The sequence below is a fragment of the Gorilla gorilla genome, chromosome Y (assembly GCF_029281585.2).
Source record: "Gorilla gorilla gorilla isolate KB3781 chromosome Y, NHGRI_mGorGor1-v2.1_pri, whole genome shotgun sequence".
NCBI lineage: Eukaryota > Metazoa > Chordata > Mammalia > Primates > Hominidae > Gorilla > Gorilla gorilla.
The window spans coordinates 16498135-16524401 of record NC_073248.2 but is presented as its reverse complement, the minus strand read 5'-3'; the positions used below and the strand labels follow the sequence as shown (position 1 = coordinate 16524401).

At 42.8% G+C, this 26267-nt stretch overlaps 1 long non-coding RNA gene across 1 annotated transcript; it reads right to left on the bottom strand.

Moving 5' to 3' along the window:
* Nucleotides 1-8687: 8687 nt before the first annotated feature.
* Nucleotides 8688-25217, bottom strand: LOC129530268 (uncharacterized). Its single transcript, XR_008675774.1, has 4 exons — nucleotides 24977-25217; nucleotides 22319-22480; nucleotides 19830-19990; nucleotides 8688-8836 (listed from the first exon to the last, which is right to left on the bottom strand). It is a non-coding gene; the product is annotated as an uncharacterized lncRNA (long non-coding RNA).
* Between the last annotated feature and the right edge of the window lie 1050 nt (nucleotides 25218-26267).

Here is a 26267-nt window from a genome sequence, read left to right as displayed (position 1 = left end):
CCCTTGCCAGCAGGGACAATAGGATTACTTCTAGGCAGGTCTGCTTTAAGTTTAAAAGGGGTACAAATATATACAGGAGTCATTGATTCAGATTATAATGGGTGTTGCAGGAAGTCAGGGACCCCGAATGGAGGGACCCACAGAAGCCATGGCAGAAGAACATACATTGTGAAGATTTCATGGACATTTATTAGCTCCCCAGGTTAATACTTCTATAATTTCTTGCAACTGTCTTTACTGCAGTCTTTTAACATAAATTGTGAAGATTTCATGGACACTTATTGCTTCCCCAATCAACACCTTTGTGATTTCTTATGCCTGTCTTTATTTTATTCTCTAAATTCCATCATCTTCCTAAGCTGAGGAGGATGTATGTTGCCTCAGGACCCTGTGATGATTGTGTTAACTGAACAAACTGTTTGTAGAGCATGTGTATTTGAACAATACGAAACCTGGGCACCTTAAAAAACAACAGGATAACAGCAATGTTCAGGGAACAAGAGAGATAACCTTAAAATCTGACCATCGGTGAGCCAGCAGAACAGAACCACGTTTCTCTTCTTTCAAAAGCAAATGGGAGAAATATCACTGAATTCTTTTTCTCAGCAAGGAACATCCCTGAGAAAGAGAATGCATCCCTGAGGGTAGGCCTCTAAAATGGCCACTTTGGGGGGTGGCCATCTTTTATGGTCAAAGCTGTAGGGAAGAAATGAGCCCCAGTCTCCCATAGTGCTTCCAGGCTTATTAGGATGAGGAAATCCCTGCCTAATAAATTTTTGGTCAGACCGGTTGTCTGCTCTCAAACCATGTCTCCTGGTAAGATGTTATCAATGACAATGCATGCCTGAAACTTCATGAGCAATTTTAATTTTGCCCCAGTCCTGTGGTCCTGTGATCTCACCCTGCCTCCATTTGCCTTCTGATATCTTATTACCTTGTGAAGCATGTGATCTCTGTGACCCACACCCTATTTGTACACTCCCTCCCCTTTTGAAAATCCTTAATAATAACTTGCTGGTTTTATGGCTCAGGAGGCATCACGGAACCTGCAAGCATGTGATGTCCTGCCCGGACACCCAGCTTTAAAATTTCTCTCTTTTGTACTTTGTCCCTTTATTTCTCGGACTGGCTGACACTTAGGGAAAACAGAAAAGAACCTACGTGAAATATTGGGGTTGAATTTTGCCTGATATCTGGCTGAATTTCCCCTGATAAATGGGGAAATTAAATTATTATATCTACTTCTGTTCCCTGGAAAGCAGAGCCAGGAGAGTGTACAGCACAGCTCCTGATTGTGCCATATATGAGAATGGGAAAATTTGAAATTAAATGAACAGAAGGATTTGGAAGCACAAATAAACAAGGCAAAGCAGCTTATTGGGTAAATCAAATTGCTGATAAACATCCTGCCTGTGAAATAGCTATTGAGGGAAAGAAATTTAAAGGTTTGGTAGATACAATAGTGGACATTTCAGTCATTTCTCTACAGCACTGGCTGTCTGGATTGCCAATTCAACCAGCTCAATTTAACATAGTTGGAGTTGGTAAAGCCCCTGAAGTATATCAAAGTAGTTCTGTTTTACATTGTTAAGGGCCCAATGGACAACCTGGGGCTTTTCAACCAATTATAACTTCTGTACCTATAAATTTATGGGGATGAGATTTATTACAACAATGGGGACCACGAGTTCTAATTTCAGAACAATTATATAGCCCTGAAAGTCAACATGCAATGCATGAAATGGGGTATGCCCCTGGTAAGGGAGTAGAAAAAACAAAAACGGAAGTTTTGAAAAAACTGCTTCAAGTGGAAAGGCAAAGTTCTCGCTAAAGTTTAGGATACCATTTTTGATGGTGGCCATTGTTAAGCCTCCAGAAGCTATACCTTTAAAGTGGTTAAGAGACAAGCAAATTTGGATAGAACAATGGCCGCTAAATAAAGAGAAACTGGAGGCTCTAGCGAAATTAGTTACTGAACAATTAGAAGATGGGCACATAGCTTGAACATTTTCCCCTTGGAATTCTCTAGTTTTCATAATTAGGAAAAAATCAGGTAAATGGAGAATGTTAACTGACTTAAGAGCCATCAACTCAGTTATACAACCTATGGGAGCATTACAGCAAGGATTGCCTTCTCCTGCTATAATTCCAAAAGATTGGCCTTCAATAGTCCAGATTGAAAAGACTGTTTCTTTTCTATCCCTTTAGCTGAGCAAGACTGTGAATGGTTTGCATTTACAATTCCTGTGGTAAACAACCTGTAGACCGTGAAGTGTTTTCATTGTTTTACAGATGGGTCTAGTATGGTAAAGCTTCTTATTCCAGCTCAAAAAGCAAAATTTGCAGATGTCCTATACTTCAGCTCAAAAAGCAGAGCTTGTAGCTGTAATTGAGGTGTTTACTGCTTTTGAAATGCCTATTAATGTGATTTCTCATTCTTCATACATGGTTCATTCCACACAGTTTATTGAAAATGCTTAGTTGTGATTTCATACAGATAAAGAACTGATGACTTTATTTACCCAATTGCAAACAGTTAGAAGTAGAATACACCCTTTTTACATCACTCACATTAGGGCTCATATACCTCTTAAAGGACCTTTAACTGAAGGGAATCAAAAGGCTGACCACCTAGTTGCTAATGCAATATCTAATGCTAGACACTTTCACAATTTAACCCATGTTAATGCTTCCAGTCTCAAATGCTAGACACTTTCACAGTTTAACCCATGTTAATGCCTCTGGTCTCAAACACAGATACAGCATTACCTGGAAATAAGCTAAAACTATTATCCAGCAATGCCCAACTTGCCAATTGGTACATTCCTCATCTTTTACAGGAGTTAATCCTTGAGGATTGGAACCTAACTGTCTTTGGCAAATGGATGTCACACATACACCCTCGTTTGGGAGACTAGCTTATGTACATGTATGTGTGTACACATTTTCTCACTTTTTCTGGGCTATGTGCAAATCAGGTGAGTCTTCTGCCTGTGTTAAACATCACCTTTTGCAGTGTTTTGTGGTGATGGGCATTCCAGCTTCTACTAAAACAGATAATGTCCCAGGCTATGCTATCCAAACCCTAGCTACATTTTTCTCTATGTGGAATATTAAGCACATTACTGGTATCCCATACAATTATCAAGGACTAGCCATAGTGGAAAGAATAAATCTTTCCCTAAAACAGCAGTTGCAAAAGCAGAAAGGGGGAAATAGAGAATATGGAACCCCACAGATGCAACAAAATCTAGCATTATTAACTTTAAAATTTTTGAGCCAGCCCAAAGGCCAGATGTTATCAGCAGCTGAACATCATCTACAGAAACCGGTTGCAAAGACAGAAGTGGAACAACTGATTGGGTGGAGAGATCCAAAAACAAGAAGTTGGGAAATAGGTAAAATAATAACTTGGGGTAGAGGTTATGCTTGTGTTTCTCCAGACTAAAATCAACAGCCGATTAGGACACCATCAAGACACCTGAATCCCTACCATGAACCAGATTCTGGGAGGATCCTGAGGACCCCTCAGTTGCAGCCATATTGAGGTTGATGCTGAGGAGGACCCCAACTGTCATGAGCAACACCCATTGAACACAGTCATCCGCCTGGGGACAGATCAAGAAGCTGTCACTGATGGCAGAAGAAAACCTGAGGAAAGCGGGACAGCTAGTCACAAAAGCAATTTAATGGTAGCTATGATAGCAGTTATCACCACTGCCATGAGTATTACTTCAACAAGGGTTGAGACAGAGAACAATTATTCTTATTGGGCATATTTATCAATCCTGGCTGGTACTTATGCCTGGATATAATCACTCTATGACACAGTAGCACATGCTTTCTGATCTCAGTATTTACCATAATAAATCCGCTCCTATAATTGAGGCATACCGCCTTCAAAAACCTATTTGTAAACAAAACAGAACATGGCCAAAACTAATGAACCTACTTGTTTACAAAGATTGCTTTGCAGAAGAGGCAGAGGTGCTGCACAATGATTCCTATGGAATCAAGATTGATTCGTCCCCTAAGGAGATGTTTAGCTTGAATTGCACCTCTCAGTCTGTGTGCCATGGCCACACTATGTTCAGCTTGTCTGAACAAAATGATCAGATGGTAGAAATGATAAGAAGTACTGCAAGAGTTCCTATTATCTGGAACCATGGTAGTATAGTGGCACCTCAACCTCAAATGATATGGCCCATTGTAGAAGCTAAACATAAGGATTTACAGAAACTATTAGTAGCTCTTAATAAGATCAAGATTTGGGAAACAATAAAAATAGTATCTAAAAGGACATTCTACAAACTTGTTTTTGGATGTTGCAAAATTAAAAGTACAAATATTTAAAACATCCCAGGCACACCTGACCTTAATGCTAGGATCTGGAGTGCTTAAAGGAGCTGCAGACAGATTCACAGCTAGTAACCCATTAAAGTGGATAAAAACACTGGGAAGCTCTGTGATTTTAATGATGATTGTGTTTTTAATCTATGTTGTTTTTCTTTATATAGTCTGCAGATGTGGATTCTGACTTCTGCAAGAAGTAGCTCACCATGACAAAGCTGACTTTGCTTTTATCAATTTGAAAATCAAAGAAGGGGGCTTGTTGGGAACAGGCTCCCCAAATCTGGCCATAAACTGGCCCCAAAGTGGTCATAAACAAAATCTCTGCAGCACTGTGACATGTGCATGATGGCCATAAAGCCCATGCTGGAAGGTTATGGGTTTACAGAGATGAGAGCACAGAATACCTGGCCTGCTGAGGATGGAAAACCACTTAAAGGCATTCTTAAGCCACAAACAATAACATGACTGATCTGTACCTTAAGGATATGCTCCTGCTGCCATTAACTAGCCCAACCTATTCCTTTAATTCAGCCCATGCCTTCATTTCCTATAAGGGATACTTTTGGTTAATTTGATATCTATAGAAACAATGCCAATGACTGGCTTACTGTTAATAAATATGTGGGTAAATCTCTGTTCAAGGCTCTCAGCTCTGAATGCTGTGAGACCCTTGATTTCCTACTTCACACCTCTAGATTTCTGTGTGTGTGTCTTTATTTCCTGTAGTGCCACCGGGTTAGGGTCTCTCCAGCTAAGCTGGTCTTGGCACAGTTTCAAATGAGCAGTATACACAATATACAAGTAAGAAAATATGATTAAGATTCCCTAGGTTATATTTTGGTAAATATATTTGGGTAAAATATTATTTGTTTTGGAAGCTGCATGGAATTCCTGGAAATTTGTGAATGACCTATCTATTATATGTCCCAGGATAATATCTTGAGTCATAATTCTAGTCATTATTTTAAATGTTGTTTGTCACAGAAGAAAACAAATTGTCTTGCTAATTGTAACATAATGAGTGTCATTAGATTTTTAACCATGGCCATTTTGCACCTTTTCTAATTTACAGGTAGTTATTATTTCAATATCATGCTTTTCCTTTTGCATCTGCACTGGCTAGAGATCAGAATGTTTGTCTCCAACAAGGCACTGCCTCTGATACCGATGGAAACAACTGTAATGGGTCCTCTGGGCACAAGCATCTGATGTCAAAGTTTGAATAATTGTATGTTTATACTACGGGACTGAGTAATGATATCCAGAACTCTGGTGGAGAAACTGATGGTCTCATGGAACTGCTAATACAAAATCAAGCAAGACTGGAATCAATTACATTGTATTTAATGAACTGATGAAGAATGATTATTTTACAGCTTTTGTTTTTGGTTTGGCAAATTGTTGGTTCTTTAATATTCTATTTTTCTGTGTTCAAGAATCCCCATTTTTTCTCTTAGGCTAACTGTTTAATAGAGTACATTTTTGTAGACAGAAATGAAAGACTTACAAATCAAATATAAAATTTTAAGTTTCCCCCCAAACCTGTCCACCACAAGCATCTGAATGGACCCCTCCTTTTGGTCAAGGGCCTTCTAAAATTGGTTCAGGTCCTGACAGGAAAGAAGGATAGACATGCTTCGTTATATACTCCACCCTTTTGAAATTTAGAGAAAGTTGACCATCATTAACATCAACACAGACCTCAAGTTTCACAAGAAATATTTACCATCAATTCTCTTTTAAGTCTGCCACATGGAGTTTTCCTCATCCTGGTAAGCTTTGTCTCTACACTCCCTATTATTTATTGTAACCCAGTCATTCCTATCCATTCTTTCTATGTCTACAGATAATAACTCTTTCAACCAACTGCCAATCAGAACGTATTTAAATATACCTGTAACTTGAAAGCCCAGCCCCACTCCACCACTCACTTCAAGTTGTCCCAGCTTTCTGGACCAAACAAATGTACATCTTACAAGTATTGGATTGATGTCTCATGTCTCCCTAAAATGCATAAAACTAGACTGTCCCCAGGCCATCTTGGGCACATGTTCTGAGGATCTTCTGAGAAGGGTCATTGGTCACCCATATTTGGCTCAGAATAAATTCTTTAAATATTTTGCAGAGTTTGACTCCTTTCATGAACACATGTATCTTTTTTCTCCCTCCTTAGTCCTGCAGAATTTTGGATCTCATAAAATGTTCTTATTTTCATGGCAATATATTTTAGGTATTCATGCATATTTGTATGAATATGTCAATGTATATTTAAAGAAAAATCATGGAAGTTTACACCATGAGTTCTCAGTTATGCCCTCTGGGAGAGCAATTAAAAAGGGTAAGTGAAAACTTTGGCTTTTTTATTACATACTCATGTAGGCATTCTGATTGAAGTGAGGTGAAATCTCATTGTGGTTTTAATTTGCATTTTCCTGATGGATTACTGATGCTGAGTGCTTTTTACTGTGTCTCCTGGGCAACTGTATGTCTTAGTTTCATAAATGAGCATTCATATCCTTAGTCCATTTGTTTTCATGCTATTGAATTGTTGGAGTTCTTTATGTACTGTAAATATACACCCATTAACAGATGTATAGTGATTCAATAATTTCACCCATCTTGTAGTATGTCCCTTCCCTCTTTTCAGTTTCCTGTGGTGTACTGAAGTACCTTAGCTTGACATAACCCGATTTTATATTTTTGAAGGTATTTACTGTGCTCCTGCAGTCACTTTGAGACCACCATTGCCCACACCGATGTCATAGAGCTTCTTCCTTGTGATTTCTTCTGGTATTTTTATGGTTTCTGGTCTGACATTGGAGTTCTGCGAGACATAATCTACTCTTAAAATCCTTTATGTGGATATTCAGGTTTTCCCCAACCTAGTTTATAGAAGATACCTGATTTTGCATTGTGCATTCTTGCTTCTTTGGGATAAGGTCGTGAGCTGCAAATGCAGTGACTTGGTTCTGGGACCAGATTGTTTTTCATTAGCTCATGTCTCTGCTTGTCTGACAGTGCTGTTCTATTTTGGTGCATAAACCTTTGTAGCATATTGTGAAGTTAGGTAGTGTGAAGCCTCCAGCTTTGTGCTTTTTACTGGATTGCTCTGGGTCTTCAAGATCTTCTACCATTTCATAGCAAACTTAGGATTCTCAGATTGTTTTTCTATGAAGAGTAGCTCATTGATACTTTTAAAGGGGTTGTACAGAATCTGTAGATCACTTAGGTAGTAGTGATGTCAATGCCATTTAGACAATGTCTGTTTTCATGTGCACATGCTCAGGGCCAAGAGACACTGGGTGTCCTCACTGATGCTTGGGCGGGTCCTAATGTCCAGCAGGATTGCCTTCCTGAACACACACAGAAGGTCCCCTTCCATTTTGCCATCTCTTCACATTTCCTCCCCTGTGAAACATGTGTCATCCTCCACATTCCTTGTGTGGTGACCTGTCTTTTCTGGCCATGGCAGAGAATGGGTGAATGAGGATGGCAGAGGGGAAACAGCATGTCAGAGGACCCTGGAGTCATTGACACAGAACTTGACAGGTCTGGGAGAGCTATTCTGGAAGGATGTAGACCTAGATGGGCCTCAGGTGGGCATTTGCGTGGAGGGTGAGAGCACCCTGGTTGAGTTCAAACTGAGCCTCAGGTGGTAGCAGTCCTCAGGGCAGGGAAGCCAGATTACAAGGGGTAATGAGGCAGCTTTTCCTTGAGCCTGGCTTCTCACCCTTTGACCTTAGTTACTTATGCCTCTTAAGCAGCTTAGGGTCCCCCAATCCTGAAATGTGGGTACTACAGTTCCCTGATGGGCCTTTCTCCCCCAGCCCATGCATGGTCTGAGTATGCTTACCACAGTCCCTGAGCCTTGGCTTCGCTATGTGTCCTAGCTCCAGGACCCACAGGCCTCTCATCCCCCAGCCCTGGGCTGCTCCCCAGCCTCCTCTCTGTTCCCTCTCTGAGGGCCTAACTCCCTTGGGTAGTGCTGCATGAGATTGATCCACAGGCCCTGGCTGATGATCTGGGGGACTGGGCAAAGTGGTCGTGACAGGTCAGGTTCTGGTTCAAAGCCAATTCCTCCGATGCCAAGCAATGACCAGCAAGGTCCTTTCCCATGATGCCCCACCACCACCCCACCTCAGCAACCCATCATACCCTGGGCAGTCACCATCAGCCAACCAGCTGAAGAAACTCAGTTAGGTGTGTCCTGCCTGAAACTGGGGCCTTCACCTGCATGACCCTAGAACCACTGGACACAGTGGAGCCAGTCACCCTCTATCCTGGATTGAGAGGAGTTGGGAAGGCTCATGCCAGACCTAGCTTCCCACATACCACCCCCTCTACCATGCAGGGAGGCACTCCTTACTGAGAATTCCAATGCAGTACTCCTTAATGATCACTTCATTGTGGAAGTAAACGTTGTGATGAAAGGCATACTTCATCCTTCCACCAGTACTCAGGATGGCTGAGTTCCTCCACCTGCCTGTCCAAGAAGGAGAAAGAGGATGGTCAAGGGACAATTTCATCTAGGTCGGCTGAGGGGGCCTGCTAGCTGGGGTGAAGCATGGGATTTCCCTTCCCAGCTCTCTCACTGAGACATCCCTGAGCCCCAGAAAGACCTCAACCTGACCAGGACTTGGAACCCTCCCCCAGAACCAGGCTCCTCATCCTCACTTGCAAATCCATCATGTAGCTTTGCAGGACTTCCTCATAGTTTCTGAGCTACTTGCTCTCACCAGAAATAATCACAACTTTTAAACTGTTCTTTATGTCAAATTAAATTTTTTATTTTTACTACCTCATGTTCTGGATGAGGTATGTATTTTTAAATTTATTTTCACCCTTATCATACCTCTGTGAAAAAGAGCTTACTAACATTCATACCATAATTATCTTTCAGTTTTAATTGTCTGTTCCTAAAGATTCACTGAAACTAAGAATTCTATTTATGCTTGTATCTTTCAGCAACCATATGTCAGATAATGATACCCATTACTGCAGAAATCATATATACAGTTCCAATGGTAGATGAAGAAGAAGAAGAAAGCAAGATTTAAAGTCTATATGTTCCTAGCACTGTATCAGAAACTCGGTAATCATAGTGAAATCAAAGAACGATCACAGTCAATTCCATCTCATACCTAGACTGAAATATGAAATTTCAAAAGAAAAGAAAGTTAAGAACTTTGGGCTTATAAAAATTTTCCTAGATTGATAAAATTATTGGCAACTTTATCTCACTAGAAAACATGAACAAAAATACATTTTTATATGTGTAAATATAAATATTTTCATTTCCATCAGTTATGACATGAAAGCAAGTAATAAAGTGAAAGTACATTGCAATAATATATGGAACTTTCTCAGTCTCAAAATATTCCATTGACTATTAATTTTATGAAAACCATAAAGAATGCTTCATGAAACTACATCATACAGTACTTTTTAGTATTTTAGTTACATTTTGAATAATCAACAAATTAAAAGGAATTCTTCAAAATTATTTATTACCAATACCTTTATTCCATTTGAGTAATACTTTTGAAATTAAGTATTTAAAATAAAGCATTAAAAACAAATTTTATTGACAGATTTCAGCTTTTGAAGAAATCGTACTTCTGTATTTGTAGTAATGTGAAGTATAACTTTCTCCTCACAATGGATCATTTATAACACCAGTGTTATTTTTTTCTCTGATACAAACACTGTGATATCTTATAGCTTTACTGTATCCATATATTTCATGCCTCCACAGAGTAGGCTTAAAACATAGAAAAATTGTACTTGTGACAAAATTCCTGGAAAGGGAATGGTAAAATGGGAGAAACTTTCTAACTTTCTGTTGGTCAATGGATTTGTATATCTTTAGATATAGACACATATTTGCACACTGCGAGTTTGCACATGTACATAAAAATTTATGTAATTTCATGTGTGAAATTTGATGAGGTTACCTTATCTGTACTCAATTTGATGGGAAGCAAACAAAGTCTCTGTCAATATTTCTTTCAATTAATCCAATAATGTTAACTGCTGATAGCTTCATTCTCCTTGATCCCTGTTGGCGACCTGAAACTTGATGCTCACTCAAATTCATTTCTCAGGGTACCATCCACAAGAGACAGTCACCTTGCTGTGGATTGTGACCTCTGACTCCTCTTTCTTCCTATAGAAGTCCTACCTTTGCATATTTAATAAACTTTGTAAATGGTTAAAAGGATAAAAGTTCAGTGAAATGTCAAGCCATGCTGTGAAATATTCAATTGTTTCTATATCTCTAATTGACCTTTCATGTTATAGAGGACAAGAAAAACAATTCAATATGTTTCTTAATATGCAGTCCAATGCACTCTTTCTTAATAATATTGCAAACCCATCCCTTCAAGGCATTGACATCTAAACATGGCTAGATATCTCAAAATCTCTTCTCATTAATAACCATTATGTTAAGCACTGTTGCCCAGAACTGGAATCTGACTGTGAAATCCCTGGGTAGAAATTGTTATAATGGCTCAAACTATGGGACTGACTATTTTTCACCTGAAAATATCTGATGAGCATATACATATGCTATGTGCATGAACATATTGTACATTAACAACATGCCATCACTGCCAGTAAATAATAGGTGTCCCAAACTTATGGGCCAAACTGAGCTCAGGTGCTCCCACAAACCAAACTTTTACCCCCAGAGATTTTCTATGTCAAAAAATGGCAATTCCAGTCCAGATGTGGTGGCTCATGGCTGTAATTTCCACACTTTGCGGGGCCGAGGTGGGCTGGTCATTTGTGGTCAGGAGTTCAAGACCAGCCTGGGCAACATGGCAAACATGTCTCTATGAAAAATGCAAAAATTAGCCATGCCTGGTGGCACTTTCCTGTAGTCCCAGCTACTCAGGAGGCTGAGACAGGTGAACCACCTGATCCTGGGAGACAGAAGTTGCAGTAAGCCCAGATCGCAACACTGCACTCCAGCCTGCATGGCAGAGTGAGAACCTGTCTCATAAAATAAAACAAAATAAAATAAATAAAATAAAATAAGGCAAGAGCATTTAGGTAAAAATACTGGAGTCAGCTGGGCACAGTGGCTCATGCCTGTATTCCCAGCACTTTAGGAGGCCTAGGCGGGCAGATCATCTGAGGTCAGGATTTTGAGACCAGCCTGGCCAACACGGTGAAACCCCATCTCTACTAAAAATATATAAAATTAGCTGGGTATGGTGATGCATGCCTGTAATCCCAGCTACTCAGGTGATTGAGGTAGGATTGTTGCTTGAACCCAGGAGGCTGAGGTTTCAGTAAGACAAGATTGTGCCACTGCACTGCAGCCTGTGCTACAGAGTGATAGTACCCTATGAGAAACAAAGGTGAAAAGAACAAAAAAAAAATTAGGAAAATAATACCCGCTACTAAAATTTGCCACAGAAATGATAAAAACTTCACCAACTTCCACATTCGATATTGGAAGCTCAGGTTATTTGGACCAATCCTCCTGTATTAGTTCATTTTCACGCTGTTCATAAAGACATATCTGAAACTGGGAAGAAAAGGAGGTTTAATTGGACTCACAGTTCCACATGGCTAGGGAGACCTCAGAATCATGGCATAGGAATAAAGGCACTTCTTGCATGGCGGTGGCAAGAGGGAATGAGGAAAAAGCAAAAGCAGAAACCCCTGCTAAACCCATCGATCTTGTGAGTCTTATTCACTATCACAAGAATAGCTTGAGAAAGACCAGCCCCTATGATTCACTTACCTCTCCTTGGGTCCCGTCCTCAAAATGTGAGAATTCGGGACATACAATTGAAGTTGTGATTTGAAGGGAGGCACATGAAACTATATCACCTCCCAAACAATTAAAAAATTCTGAATGGAAAGAACATTAATCATGCCAAAAACTGGCAGGCCAGGAAGGAACTCTCAGCCTCATATCTCAAGAAAGACTGTAGTCAAGGCCCAGGGCCTACTTATGAAAAGAGTTTAATAGCCAACTCTCTCCAAATGGATCTGGAATTTCACAGGACTGTATCTTTATGGTAAGGGTGAAACAGAAGTAAACCCATTCCTATTTCCAAGCTCAAAGAACTTTGGCCAAAGTTATCTTGGAGATGAGAAGAATAAGGAGGAAAACAGAAAAAAAATTGTGTGCCTGAGAAGTCATGGCCACAGGCTGGCCATCACACAGATTGTCAAGCCAGTTCCATATTGCTTGGGTATTGCAGAAAAACTCAAAACATCAATTTGTGTGTGAGCTATCCCAAAGTAGCAGGATCTGGCAATAGTAAATTTCATCCCAACCCTCAAGGAATCCACTTTTGGGATTTTACCATTTATTTCATGAATGACAATGGACTTTTTAAAAAATATCTTTTTGTATACTCAATTTATGTGGCATTGGTATCAAAGTTCTGCTTGCCTCACAGAATAAGTTTAGGATTTTCCCTTTTTTATTTTATAGAGTTCTTCACATATATTGAAATGCTCTGTCTGGGAAAATAAATCTGGGCCTAGTGTTTTATCTGTAGGAACAATCCTTTATTTCCCTTAACATTTATGAGACTATTCAGATTACACACTTATTCTTGTATCAATTTTTCTTAGCTGTATATTTATAAAAGTCTATTTGATCTAAGTTTTCAACTTTGTAGCATAAAGTGTTAATCATATTTTCTTATTAGCTTGTTAACCTGTACTGTATCTATTGTTATGTATCTTTTTAATTCTTAGTTTTATTTGTGCTTTCTCCCTTTTTTCTTAACTTGCCTGAGGTTTGCACCTTTTATTATGTTTCTCCAACAATCAAACCTTATCTTTGTATGATTTATTAATTTTCTGTACATCATTATCCCCTCATTTTAGTTTTTCAGAATTGATTCTGTTGTTTCTTTTCTAATTCTTTATTTAAATACCTAGTACATTAATTTTGAGGTTGTTGTAAAAACACTTAAGTGTATAAACCCCTATTGCAATATCACTTTTCCTGCTACTCGCAAATTTAATCTGTAATATTTTCAATATCATTAAGTTCTAAGTACTTTTAAATTTCTATTGTGTAATGAATTGTTGAGAATTATTTGAGATCAATTGCATGATCTCAGCTTACTGCAACCTCCACCTCCTGGGTTCCAGCGATTCTCCTGCCTCAGCCCCCTGAGTAGCTGAGATTACAGGCAGGTGCCACCACACCTAGCTAATTTTGTATTTTTAGTAGAGATGGGGTTATTCCTTGTTGGTCAGGCTGGTCTCAAACTCCTGACCTCAGGTTATTTGCCCACCTTAGCCTCCCAAAGTGTGCCTTGGCCTCCCAAAGTGCTGGGATTACAGGCATGAGCCACCACTCCTGGCCAGTGTTGAAAATTTTTAAATCATCTGATTCCTCATCCTTTGTACCTGACCTATTTTTACCCCTCTGGAAACATTCAATTTTCTCTTTGTTTTCAGCGTTCTCAAATTTTACGTTGATATATCTTGACATGAGTCTATTTTCATCTGTTTTTCTAGGTGCTAGCCTTTTAATCTACAAATTGAGCATCATTAAGTTCTGAGACTTTTTATTGAATTATTTTGCCAACAATTTATTCCCCTTTGTTTTACTTATTTCTTTTCTTTCTATAACACATACAATTTAAGTATTGGAAGAAATTGTCTCGGAGAAGAAAATAGCACCATACTGATTCTGTTTGTGTCAAACTATCACAGTTCAAGATTTTCATATTTTATTATGGAGAAATGTTGTATTTGTTGGTATTCACATTGTTACAAGAAGAAGGGCAATGACTGGTCAGAAATTGAAATGTATGAGTAACAGTTAGAAGATGAAAGCACTGTATCCTCAGAAGTTTAGTATATGAAAACCTTTAAATTCCAGCCAAGTTGAATTAAGCTTCAACGGTCTCCCAGCTAAAATGATCTATTTGTGCTAAGTTCTGGGATCAAAGGTGAATAAGACCTTATTTCTGCCTTCAGTGATAGTTCAGTCCAAAGGGAGACAAATGAAAATGATGTACAAAGAGGGATATGTATGACAGGCATGGCGACTCACGCCTGTAATCCCAACACTTTGGGAGGGCAAGTGGGGGTATCATGCAGTCAGGAGATCCAGGCCATCCTGGCTAACACAGTAAAAACCCATCTCTAGTTAAAATACGAAAAGTTACCCAGGTGTGGTGGCACACGCCTGTAGTCCCAGCTACTTGGGAGGCTGAGGCAGGAGAATCACTTGAACCTGGGAGGTGGAGGTTGCAGTGAGCCAAGATCAAACCACTGCACTACAGCCTGGGTGACACAGTGAGATTTCATCTCAAAAAAAAAAAAAAAAAAAAGGAGGGTTATGTAAAGTGCCATAAAAACTGAGAAAAGGGACAGAATATCTGTGACAGGTAACTTGTTTTGGGCAGTTGAAAATGAGGAGATCTCAGAGCACCCTTTCTTTGTGTCACATTTGACTAAAGGCAGACACAAACGAATCTTAATATTTATGGGCTCACAGACGCTTACGAAGGATGTAATGAAATTTATGATGATTCTTTCAGTAAAAATTTATATAACAAAACTACATGTATATTTTACTTGCTAACACAGAATGTGCATTATCAAGAGCTCTGGATAGAGGAGAATGAGTAGGAATGTTTTAGGCAAACAAAAAGGGAAGGGGAGGCCAAAAAGAAGAAACAGCAAGTGCACAAATGTGGAGACACAAAAGCTTGTGCATTATTGGAATCAACTTGACTAAAACATAATTCAGGGTGCCTGAAGCATAAGCTGGAAGATTAACCAGACATAGTGTAAGATGAAAATAGAAGGCCAGGCCCTGTGGCTCACACCTGTAATCCTACACTTTGGGAGGCCCAGGCTGGTGGATCACCTGAGGTCAGAAGTTTGAGATCAGCCTGGCCCAAAAGGAGAAACCCCCTCACTACTAAAAATATAAAAATTAGCCAGGCATGGTGGCAGGTGCCTGCAACCCCAGCTACTCAGGAGGCTGAGGCAGGAGAATTGCTTGAACCTGGGAGGCAGAGGTTGCAGTGAGCTGAGAACACACCATTGCACTCCAGTGTGGGCAGCAGCAGTGAAACTCCACCTCAAAAAAAAAATAGAAAAAGAAAATAGAAGATAAGAAGATAGCCTGGGATAAAGCATGAAGTATCACAAATCTCAGTCATGCACTTTGTTTACTCAGAGACAAGACCATGATTGATTAAAATCATGCATTTTATGTCCACCCTCTTCTAACTGTTAACAAGTACAAGTGGAACAGCTAGCACCCAGTGGAATATTATAAAACATTCTGACTGTAAGATTTCACTAGCATTCACTGTAGACGTTGAGTGTGGATTGCTCAAACCTCAAACTTACAGCTTCGTAAATGAAAAATCAATGTTAGAAGGGAACAACAAGCTCCTCAACAACTACATCAATTGTTTGATTCCTTAATAGCTTACAACAGAATGGCAGTCTTCAATGAGTAGAAATGTTTCTCAATCATAGAAAAAACTTAGATTTACTTGGGGAGTTTACAAAAAGCATACCACATCTGAGATCTATCCCAGACCAATTAAATCAGAATGTATGGTGATCAATGGATCCTGGGCAACTGAACTTTTGAAAGCTTTAGATAACAGATAACATTAATATGCATTCAAAATTGAGAATTCCTAGGTTAAGAACAATAATCCATGAAAGTAAGTTTCTGTCTACTCATCTGCCCTTAATTATATTGCATTGTTCTCATGCAGCATGATACAAGTAAAAATTAATTTGTTTTGTTGAAATGGAGTCTAGCTCTGTCACCAAGGCTAGAGTGCATTGGCATGGTCTCTGCTCACTGAAACATCTGTCTACCAGGTTCAAGAAATTCTCCTGCCTCAGCCTCCCATATAGCCCAGATTACAGACACCCACCACCCTGCCTAGCTAATTTTTATATTTTCAGTAGAGATAGGGTTTCACTGCGAAGACCAGGCTGGTCTGGAACTCCAGACTTCATGATCCACCCACCTTGGCTGGGGTTACAAATGTAAGCCACCGCACCCAGCCAAAATTAATATTTTAAAATATTTAGAAATATGTGTGGTAGTGTGCAGTGGCTCATGCCTGTAATCCCATCATTTTTCGAGGCTGAGGTGGGTGGATCATTTGAACTGAGGCATTCCAGACCAGTTTGAACCTATGGTGAAACCCTGTCTCTACAAAAAAATACAAAAAATTATCCAGGCCTTGTTGTGTGTGCCTGTGGTCCCAGTTATTCCGGAAGCTAAGGCTAGAGAATTGCTCAGGAGGATCACTTGAGCTCAGGAGGCTGAGGCTCCAGTGGGCAGAGACTGAGCTGCTGCCATCCAGTCCAGTCTGGGAAACAAAGGGAGGCTCTGTCATATATATATGTGTGTGTGTGTGTGTGTGTGTGTGTGTGTGTGTGTGTGTGTGTATAAAAATACATGTATACATACACATACGTACATGTTTGGCCACTTATTTCATCTGCAATGAAAGTCTAAGTAGCATGATTCAGGGTCAATATCAGGAACTGCAGGAAGCCAGCCTATGCTAGAAATATTCAGAGTGAGTTTTTTCACATTTTACAGTCTGATCTGCTGAGTATACTGCCTGAGGCTATTGTTCTTTTCATATCTTGCAGATCTTTCTGCAGAAAAGGCCACATGCATCAACAGTATTTTTGCCGAGGGTCTTCTAATTAATCAGATTGCCTTTCTGTTGAAAAATTTCTAAGGAGAAGATTTTTCCTCTTTTGGATCAGGAAACTGCAGGCATCAGTTTCACAACAATACTTAACATTAGCATCAGCAAACAAGTCATATGGAACAACTTCCATATGGAAGTCGTTTAGGGCTTCCTGCAGAACCACACAGCCTCAGGAGCTGCCAGGCGGTGTGTTTCCATGGGAGTCATATGGAACAAGAAGTCCATGTGTTTCCATGGGAGTCATATGGAACAAACAAGTCATGTGGAACAACTTCCATGGGAGTCACCTTCCCCTGCAAAAGAAGCCACTCTTGAAGAAAGAAGAGGAGCACACCACACCCATGAAGAGACATCTAGTGTTTCATTGTCCTGCAGCCAGCCCAGGGAGGGATACTAGCATTCCTGTCTGCAGGGCCCATTGAATTTACATCAAATTTGGTTCTCAGCTGAGTAGGAGCTTCACTTCATGAGGCGGCACTCCTCTATCATCTTGAGATTTCATTCTGGGACAGAGTGTGAGCAGCAGTAAGGTCAGTTAGGGGTGTGCATGCAATCTGGTGAGGGGTAGATGGGGTCCCACACCTTCCCTTGAAAAAAAGTGAAGGCAGATTACACAGAAGTACTTCCAACTGCATCCCCGCATTCTCTTAACTGCACAGGCAGTCCACACCATGGCCTGCTGTTCAGGTGGGAGTACTCCAACATGCAGGGAATATTTGGATTGCAAACTGGGGCCATCCTGGCAAACTCCGAATTTGAGGGCTTTCACACTGGGAGCCTAGGTCTGGCTCAATGTCTTCCACACTAAACATTTCCCAGTTCACCAAGGATGACCCTCATGAGAATCCATTGTGTGAGTGTTTCCTTCTAAACATTGTCGTGTTTTAATGACTGGGCAGTTGTGGTATTTTAAAACTGTAAATTCCCATTACAGCCACCAACAAGAAAACTCTTGTTCTCCCACTTCTATCAGAGGGCTGCATGATTCCTGTAGGATGAAAAGGAGGCAGCCATGTCTGGCATTTGCCTGGTAATCTAGGCTCTGTTTCATTGTGCCTGCATGTCCTTGCTTATTGGGCTGTTGCTGTATGGGACTGCCTCTCACTACAGATCTTTTAGCCCCCAGGGATTTCAGGGAGCAAAAGAGATTTCAGGTAGGCTGGCTGCACTCCAGGTTGTGGGTTGTGGTCTCATTTTGGAGACTGAGGTTGTTTGCACTTTGCAGGTGGCTTTTGGGTTCTCTGAAAGAAGCCTTTCAGTATTGCTTGGACTTCAGCACAAGTTAGCTGATTCTCTCACTCGAGCCTTTATTCTCTCACTCACTCCTTTGCTTTCATGGAAGGTACACATTGCCCCTAAATAGCATTACTGCACACCATTTTCAGGCTAACAGTTGCCACAAATGGCCTCTGAGACACTGTCTCAGCCTCATCTGCACCCATGAGAGGCCAGTTGGACGTGTGAGAACACTGCCCCACCATGGACTTGCCTTTGTCGTGGTTCCTGCCTTTCCCAGAGAGCACCTGCAAGGCCCAGGATGAAGGCAGGCAGTGGCATTCAGGTCACAGCCATCTTTTGTTGACACCTGCCTCTGGGGTCACAGGTATGACTCCATGAACCAGAGACCCCTCAACAACTCACAAGACTATATTCCAATCACCATGGGACCTGATTTCTGCACTCTTTCAGGGATGAAGTCAGAAGTGCAGTTTCCAGTGACCAGGTCACAGTCTCAAAATGCCTCCTCTTTCAAGTGAAACCTGACTGACAAGATGGCCTGAAGAAGACCTACGGTCGAGACTTTTAGGGTCTCTCAGTGGATTATCTCAGGCAGCCATTTTCCCAACACGAGGCCAGCTCTGCCTGTACCATTTTTCTCTGCTTAGGCATGCTGACAGCTCTGACAGATGGGCTGCTGAGCCTGTGACAAGAATGCAAGTGCACTAGTCTCCTGGCACTAGGCCAGTGCTCTGAGCTCTGGCAAGCATCACAATGAATGACAGCATTGCCTAGCAACAAGTCCCTGAGGCTTGGTGAAGAAGGCGATCTGTGTGTATGTGTGTTGGCAGTGAACTTTCACCTGTCTTCTCTGAGGGATTCATAGGATAGTCCCATTATCCTTGGAGAGAGCGTATGTGAGACATCATGAAGAAAGGTCAAACAGAGTCCGGGAATAATCCACAAAATCCCTAAGGATTCAAAAAATCTGCAGGATGCCTCAGGCCTGCCTAGATGTTCAAGGGGTGAATCTTTTGGAAATTTGCCCCACTGTGATTTCTTGGTATAGCCCTCCTGTGTTACTTGGGGTTGTTCTCTCCCAGTTTGGGATTTCTGCAGAACCACCCAGCCTCAGAACCTGCAGGCCTGTAGTTTCTGTGGGAGTGTTGTAAGTTTGGATGTCTGCATGTGTGTGTGGCTTTGTGGTGTGTGTGTGTGTGTGTGTGTGTTAAATGGAGTCTAACTAAATGAATTAGGCTAATGCACTGCAGTGCTTTTTTTTGTCTCTCAGCTTTTTGGTAGCCTATTTGGGTGGTTCTGCTTGGGCTGTGGGGCTCTGTGTTCTTTATTTTTCTGTGGATCAAGAATCCTCAGTGATATGGGAGGCTGGCTGTGACCCACTACGGTCCAAATATCCTGAACCTGCAAAAAAAGCCACTCTTCTCGAAAGAAGAGGAGCACACCTCACCCAAGAAGAAACATCTCCCAGTGTTTCATTGTCCTGTGGCCAGCCCAGGGAGAGACACTAGCAGTCCTGAAGGCAGGGCCCCTTGAATTTACCTTGAATTTGGTTTGCAGTAGAGCAGGTGCTTCGTGTCATGAGGGGGCACTCCGCCATCATCTTGGGATTTTATTCTGGGACAAACAGTGTGAGCAGCAGTGAGGTCAGATGGGGTGAGGATGTAATCTGGTGAGGTTTGGATGCAGACCTGCACCTTCACCTGCAAAAATAGTAAAGAACTGATGGCACAGAACGTGCTTCCAACAGCATCCCCACATTTGCTTAATTGCACAAGCCATCCATGTCATGGCCTGGGAGTACTTCTGCATGTAGGGAACATTTGGAGTGCATACTCGGCCATCCTGGCAAACTCCCAATTTCAGGGCTGTCATAGCCAGAACTAAATGGGTGTGGGATGGATTGATGTTTGGTGGGATGTGACATTCACACTTGTCTCCTCTTCTCCTCACTTCCATTTCCCCTATTGGCCTAGGTTTTCCTGGGTCTGTCTAAATGTCTACCACAATAGAGGCTTCCCAGTTCATGGAGGATGACCCTCATTTGAATCCATTGTGTGAGTGTTTCCTTCTAAACACTGTCGTGTTTTAATGACTGGCCAGCTTTGATACCTTTAAAACTGTAAATGTCAGTTACAGCCACCAAAAAGGAAACTCCTATTCTCCCACTTATTTTTCAGAGGGCTGCAAGATTCCTGTATGATGAGAAGCAGGCAGCTATGTCTGGTTTTGCCTGGTAATCTAGCCTCTGTTTAAATTCGTCTTCAAGTCCTTTCTCATTGCGGAGGGGCTCTTTCATTGGGTTGTTGCTGCATTGCGCTGCCTCTCACCCCAGATCTTTTGGCTGCCAGGGATTTCAGGGAGCAAAAGGGACTTGGGGTAGGCTGGCTGCACTCCAGGTTGTGGGCCATTGTCTCATTGTGGGGGCTGAGGTTGTTTGCACTTTGCAGGAGGCTTTGGATCTTCTGACAGGCATCATTGAACAATGTGTGGACTCCAGCACAAGGCTTCTCGTTCTCTCAGGTGAGCTTTGATTTTTCTTTGCTCTCATGGGGAATATACAGTGACACACAGCGACACTACTGGACATCTTTTTCAGGCTTGTCATCACCACAGACGGCCTCTGATACACTGTCTCAACCTCATCTGCACCTATGTGAGGCCAGTCTGAGGAATGAGAACACGGCTTCACCTTGGGCTTGCCTTTGTCATGGTTCATGCCTTTCCCAGAGAGTGCCTGTGAGGCTTAGGATGAAGGGAGGCAGTGAGGACAAGAGCCCAGCCATCTATAGCTGACATCTGCCTCTGGGGTCTCAGGTATGATTCTGTCACTCAAAGAACCCTCAACAACAGGACAGAATATATTCCAATCCCCATGGACCCAATTCTTGCACACAGCCTCTTTCAAGAATGGAGTCAGAAGTGCAGTTTCCAGTGACCACATCACAGTATTGAAATGCCTTCTCCTCCAGCAGGACCCAATCATGGGGATGGCACGAAGGGTCCCTGAGTTTGAGACTTTTAGCGTCTTGCAGTGGGTTTTGGCAGGCAGCCCTTTTTACAATACCAGGCTGGTTCTGCCTGTACCATTTTCCTCTACTTAGACAGGCTTACAGCTCTGAGAGCCTGGCACCTGAGCCTGCCTCACGAATATGCATGCACCAGTCTTAGGGCACCAGGCCTGATTATGAGCTCTGGCTAGCATCAAAACAAATGTCACTGCTGCCTAGGGATGAGCATCTGAAGCTTGGCAGGGAAGGAGACCTCTGTGGAGGTGCGTCAGTGGTGGACTCTCGCCTGTCTTCTCTGTGGGATACATAGGATATTCCCATAATCCTAGGAGAGGACAGGCATTAAGCAGCCTGAAGAAACATCAAGCACAGTCTCAGGAATAAACTGAAATCCCTAAGGATCCAAAATGATCTGCAGGATTCCTCAGGCCTGCCTAATCTTTGTAGGGGTGAGTGTTTTTGAAACTTGCTCCACTGTGATTTCTAGGTACAACACACCTGTGCTCCCTGGGGTTGTTCTCTCCCTGGTATGGCTTCCTGCAGACCTCACAGCCTCAGCAGCTGCCAGGTTGTGAATTTCTCTGGAATTATTTTGAGTGTTGGATGTCTGCGTGTGTGTGTGGCATTATGTGTTTGTGAGTGCTTGTGTGTGTGGCTGTGTTTGCCTCTAAGTGGAGCCTGCTTGAAGGAATGTGGCTAATGCACTTCAGCACTTCTCTCTTTTTTGTGTGTGTGTGTGAGTCTCCAAACCTTTTGGTTGCCTCTCTGTGTGGCTCTGCTTGGGCTGCAGGGCTCCATGTTCTTTATTTTTCCGTAGATCTGAATCTGCAGTGAACTGGGAGGCAGGCTGAGGCCCACCAGCTTTCAAATCACCTCCCCCTGCAAAATAAAACCACTCTTCTACAAAGAAGAGAATCCCCCACCACACAAAAAAACAGACATCTCCCAGAGTTTCACTGTCCTGTGGCAAACCCAGTGAGAAACACTTACAGTCCTGTCCACAGTGCCCCTTGAATTTACCTCAAATTTGGTTCCCAGGAGATCAAGTGTTTCACATCGTGAGGGGACACTTCTCCATCATCTTGGGATTTCATTCTGGCACATACAGTGTGAGACACAATAAGTTCAGAAACAGGTGAAGATACAGACTGGTGAAGGGTGGATGGGGTCCTGCAACTTCACCTGCAAAAAAAATTGAAGGCCCGTATCACAGAAGGTGCTTCCAGCTCCATCCCTGCATTCCATTAATTGCAAAAGCAGTCCACACCATGGCCCGGTGTTCAGGTGAGAATATTCCAACGTGCAAGGAACATTTGGAGTGCAAATTGAGGCCATCCTGTTATACTCCTGATTTGAGGGCTTTCACATCCAGAGCAAAATGGGAATGGAATGGATTGATGCTGAGTGGGATGTGGCCTCCACACTAGCCTCTTCTTTCCCTGACTTCTACGTTTCTGGTAGGCCTAGGGTTTCCTGGTTATGGCTAAAGACTGCCACAGTAAACCTTTTCCAGTTCATGGAGAATGATCCTCACAGGAATCCACTGCATGAGAGTTTCCTTCTAAAAACTGTCAGGTTTAATGACTGGGCAGATTTGATATTTTTAAAACCATAAATTTCCATCACATCCACCAGCAAGGAAACTTTTGTTCTCCCACTTCTAACAGAGGGCTGCATGATTTCTGCAGGATGAAAAGCAGGCAGCCATGTCTGGCTTTTGTCTCACAATCTGGCACCTTTTTCACTTCATCTGCATGGCCTTTTCATTGTGGAGGGGCTCCTTCACTGGGCTGTTGCTGCTTGGAACTGCCTTTCCCCAGAGATCATTAAAGTGCCAGAAATTTTAGAGAGCAAAGGGGACATTGGGTTGGTCAGCTGTACTCCATGTTGTGGGTTGTTGTCTCTTTGTGGGGACTGAGGTTGTTTGCCCTTTGCAGGAGGCTTTTGGGTCCTCTGACAGGAGTCTTTGAACATTGCTTGGATTCCACCATAAGGTAGCTCTGTCTCTCAGTTGAGCCTTGATTTTTCTTTGCTTTCAAGGGGAATACACAGTGCCCCTTAACAGCACTACTGGACACAATTTCAGACTTGGCACCACCACAGACGTTTCCAAGATACTCTCTCAACCTCATCTGCGCCTACAAGAAGCCAGTCCGAGGTGCGAGAACACTGCACCACCTTGGACTTGCCTTTGTCATGGTTTCTGCCTTTCCCAGAAAGCTCCAGAATGAAGGGTGGCAGTGAGGTCAAGAGTCTGACCATCTTTCACCGGCACCCACCTCTGGGGTCTCAGGCACGTTTCTATCACCCAGAGAACCCTCAAAAACACAGCAGATTATATTCCAGTCCCTATGGGACCCGATTCTTGCACACAGCCCCTTTGGAGAATAAAGTCAGAAGAGGAGTTTCCAGCGACCACCTCACAGTCTCAAAATGCTTCCTCCTCCAGTGGGCCCCAACCACAGATATGGCCCAAGGGGCCCTGAGGTCGAGAATTTTAGTGCCCCGCAGTGGGTGTTTGCAGGCATCCTTTCCTTCAACACCAGGTCGGCTCTGCCTGTACATTTTCCTGTGCTTAGGCAGCCTGACAGTTCTGCTAGCCTGGAGGCCTTCCCTGCCTCACGAATGCGCATGCGCTAGACTCAAGGACTCAAGCCTGATTATGAGCCCTTGCTTGTGTCACAACGAATGTCATAGTTGCCTAACTACAAGTCCCTGCGGCTTTGCGGCGTAGGAGACCTCTTGGAGGTGCCTTGGCAGTGGGCTTTTGCGTCTTGTCTGTTGGATTCACCAGATACTCCCATGATCCTAGGGCAGACGTGAGCCAGCCTGAAGAAACCTCAAGCACGACCCCAGGAATAAATTGCAAAATCCTAAGAATCCAAAAGGATCTCAAGGATTCCTCAGGCCTGCCTAGACGTAGGTGTGAGTCATTTTTAAACTTGCCCCACTGTGATTTCTAGATAGAGCCCGCCTGTGTTCCGCGAGTTTGCTCTCTCCCAGATGGGGCTTCCTGCAGAACCACGCATCCTCAGGAGCTGCTAGACTGTGTGTTTCTCTGGGAGACTTGCAAGTTTTAGATGCTTGCCTGTGTGTGTGTGTGTGTATGTGTGTGTGTGTATGTGCCAGTAAGTGGCGTCTGTTTAAAGGAATAAGGCTAACACACTTAAGCACTTTTTTTTTTTTTTTTTTTTTTTTTTTTTAGTCTCCCAACCTAGTGTTGTCCTGTCTCTGTGGCTCTGCTTAGGCTGCGGGGCTTTGTTTTCTTTATTTTTCTGTGGATCATGAATCCGCAGCAAATTGGGAGGCGTGCCATGACCCGCTGGCGTCCAAATCACCTCTGCCAGCAGAACAACAACAACAATAATAAAAAAAAAAAAAAGCCTCTTTTCTAGAAAGAAGAGGAGCACACCACACCATAAAACAGGTCTCCCAGTGTTCCATTGTCCTGCAGCCAACCCAGGGAGAGACACTAGCAGTCTTTTCCACAGCGAAACACACAAAGACACACACACATGCAGACATCCAAAACTCAACACTCCCACAGAAAAACACAGCCCGGCATCTCCTGAGGCTGCGTGGTTCTGCAGGAAGCTTCACCTGGGAGACAGCAACCCTGGGGAACTCATGCAGGCTGTATCTAGAAAACACAGTGGGATAATTTTCAAAAAGACTCACCCCTGCAAAGTCTAGGTAGGCCTGAGGCATCCTGCAGATCCTTTTGGACACTTAAGAGATTTCGTAGTGAATTCCTGCGGCTCTGCTTGAGGTTTCCTTAGGCTGGCTCACATCAGCATTCTCCTAGCATCATGAGATTATGCTGAGGATCCCACAAACAGTACAAGTGAAAGTCTGTGGCCGACCCACCTCCACAGATGTTTCCTTCTCCGCTAAGCCACAGGGACTTGTCTCTAGGCAACGGTGGCATTCACTGAGACACCAGCCAGAGCTCACAGTTCAGGTCTGGTGCCCTGAGACTAGCGCATGCGCATTCACGAGGCAAGGTTGGGCGCCCGGCTGTCAGAGCTGTCAGCCTGCCTAACCAGAGGAAAATGGTACAGGCAGAGCCGGCCTGGTATGGGAAAAAAGGCTGACTGCAGTAACCCACTGTGGGACACTAAAAGCGTCGACCTCAGAGCTCCGTCGGGTCGTCTCGGTGGTCTGGTCTCGCTGAAGGAGGACACATTTTGAGACTGTGAGGAGGACGCTGGAAACTGCTTTTCTCACTCCATGGCTGAAAGAGGCTGTGTGTAAGAATCAGGTCCCATGGGAACTGGAATATAGTCTGGTGAGTTTCTGGGGGTCTTCGGGTGATGGAATCATACCTGAGACCCCAGAGGAGGGTGTCTGTGAAAGATGGCCGGGCTCTTGATGTCACTGCCTCCCTTCATCCTGGCCTCACAGGGGCTCTTGGAAGGGCAATGTGGACTCCCCAATGAAAGCAAAGAAAAATCAAAGCTCGCCTGAGAGAACGAGCTGACTAGTGCCAGAGGCACAGCAATGTTAAAAGATTTCTGTCAGAAGACCCAAAAGCCCCTGGCAAAGTGCAAACAAACTCGGCCCCTAAAATGAGACCACCACCCAAAACCTGGAGGGTAGCCAGCCTACCTAAAGTCTGTTTTGCTCCCTGAAATTACTGGCAACCAAAAGATGTGTGGTGATAGGCAGTCCCACTCAGCAAGAGTACAATGAAAGATCCACTCAGCAATGAGAAGACCCTGCAGATGAAACAAAACAGAGGCTACATGACCAGGCAAAAGCCAAACACGGCTGCCTACTTCTCACCCTACAGGAATCATGCAGCCTTCTGAAAGAAGTGAAAGAACAAGAGTTTCCTTGTTGGCAGCTGTAAAGGCAATTTACAGGTTTAAATTATCAATGCTGCCCAGTAATTAAAACCTGACAGGGTTTAGAAGAAAACACTCACACAATGGATTCCCATGAGGGTGGTTCTTGAGAACTGAGAAAG